Source organism: Palaemon carinicauda, chromosome 16 (genome assembly GCF_036898095.1).
Source record: "Palaemon carinicauda isolate YSFRI2023 chromosome 16, ASM3689809v2, whole genome shotgun sequence".
NCBI lineage: Eukaryota > Metazoa > Arthropoda > Malacostraca > Decapoda > Palaemonidae > Palaemon > Palaemon carinicauda.
In genome coordinates this window covers 48,738,894-48,741,099 of record NC_090740.1, presented here as the reverse complement: position 1 = coordinate 48,741,099, position 2,206 = coordinate 48,738,894, and the positions used below count along the sequence as shown (strand labels likewise).

The window sequence follows — 2,206 nt, the reverse complement described above, 5'->3', positions numbered from 1 at the left end:
AGAAGGTGTCATTGGGAAGTATGGCGTACCGGGTGAAAATGAGAGTGGTGAGAGACTGGTAGATATGTGTGTTGAACAAGAGATGGTAATAAGTGCTAGCTTTTTTAAAAAGAAAGATAAAAATAAGTTTACATGGGTAAGAGTGGCAAATGGAAGAGTAGTAGAAAGGGCATTAATGGATTTTGTGTTGATAGCTAAAAGAATGTTTGGAAGATTGAAAGATGTGCACGTGTTTAGGGGTATGGCTAACGGTAAGCAGAACACCATAAAAATCTGTGATTTGAAATAAAGGTTGGAAGGAAAAATGTAATTAAATATGATATTTATTACATAAATAAGCCTTTAAAATAACGTAGTAACGGAGTTACAAACAGTTGGTTGGAGAACAAGGCAATTCACGTAAATCGTAGGGCGTTTCCTTCGTTCTGCTTCGCTCGCTGTCTGTAAAGATATATTCAGGAAGATTAGTATCTAAAAAGCATGGTCATTTATTTAGAAGAATATACCCATCGGAATAATAACCCACTTAAAATTACCTTACAATTGAGCAACTGAGGTTTACATTAGTATCAGGAAGGAAATAAAAGGGCCGATACATCGAAACCGAACACCATCCTGAAATGAACGGTAAACCTAATATAAATTTGCTCGGTCGTAATATGGGAGACAATTCGTCATGAATATAATCACTCGAAACATTAATGTATAATTAGACGATTCTCTTACCCAAGTGTTAACGTGAATTTATGAATAAGCTAGAGTTACTAGTCCGAGAGCTAAATCACCTGAAAGGACAAGAGAATACGATATATAAAACATTGACCACCAAAGAAAACTATTACGAATCTTCATAAGATTAAAAATGACACACAGGAAAAACTTTAATAGGCAACACAAGGCAATGAGAGTTCGCAATGATAACCTTAAAAATAAGCCCTATATATTCTTGGTACTCACCATTGTCGAACCATGCACAAAGGCGTTGCAGATGGATTTTAGCAGATGTTCACAAGAGGGTGACGTAGACCAGGGATCCCAATAAAAGCCTTTAGCCTAAGAAAGACATGTCGGACAAATCAAAAATGTGGAAACCTTTCCAGGTGAGAGAGGTCTCTGTGTCTCTGTCTCTGACACTGTCGGACGGCCGGGCTGCCTGCCTCCTCGTCGGCGTTTTCGCTCGAGTAAAGCATATGGAAGGAGGAGGAGTTAGCAAACTATCCATCTTTAAAGACTGGACGGCAGGAAAGACAGTTTGATGGTACCAAGAGTAGGGCAATTGAAAATACCAAATTCTTAATAATTACTAGTCTTTCCTGTCGCCATGTGAAATATGAAATGTCTTGTACAGTCCAGGGGCGAAGATGGGATTTTTTCAGAAATGAAAAAATTCCATCCTGAAACATATGTAACAAGGACAATTGTAAGAAAAAATACATTTAAGAAATGTAAAAATAATTAAATTAAATACAAGAAAATACAAATACTGAATAAAGATTAAAGCATCTGTCTTGTCCTTTCTTGGCTTAATATAGCAGCCTTTCTTTTGGGCCTTAAGGACGAAGTAACAGAATTACAAACATCAGGAGTAGCTGAATTGGTACTTCCTGTGTTTTCTAGTATTGGAATAATATTATTTACATGCAACCTTGATGTCTGGCCTGTTTTTCCCTTCTTAATAACAGCATGGGTAACTTCACCCAAATCATTCTTAAAAACTTCCAAAATTATGCCTAGAGGATAATTATTCCTTTTGGTATGTTCCTCCTTAATTAATACAACATCGCCAACCTTCAGTAATTTATGAGTAACGGGTCGATACCGCCCCTTTCTGTCAACTGCTTGCTGAATCAGAGTACCTAGAAATTCATTATGATAGGTCTCTATTAAAGTCTGCCTAATTTTACACAACTTTACGTAATTCTGAGAAATAGCTTGATTATCAGGGTCAAATTCTGGATATCCAACTGAAAGAGGTTGAAGATTAGGGATAAGGTTTAGAGAAGTCAATTCATAGCCTCGCACGAGCTGTTCCGGCGTTATTGGTTCGGGCACATTGTCAGTCTCAGCACGAACAGCTTCTTTGAAGGCTATAGGTCGTCGATTAATGAGATGCACAATATTACAGACAAGAAATTCAAAGTCTACATACGTCAATATAAAATTCTTAATTGCTCCAAACATTAATCTTTTGACCATTTTTACACAG

At 36.9% G+C, this 2,206-nt stretch overlaps 1 long non-coding RNA gene across 1 annotated transcript; it reads right to left on the bottom strand.

The window, feature by feature from the left end:
* Positions 1–290: 290 nt before the first annotated feature.
* On the bottom strand, positions 291–1,949 carry LOC137655045 (uncharacterized). Its single transcript, XR_011046787.1, has 4 exons — positions 958–1,949; positions 727–785; positions 537–615; positions 291–441 (listed from the first exon to the last, which is right to left on the bottom strand). It is a non-coding gene; the product is annotated as an uncharacterized lncRNA (long non-coding RNA).
* Positions 1,950–2,206: the final 257 nt, after the last annotated feature.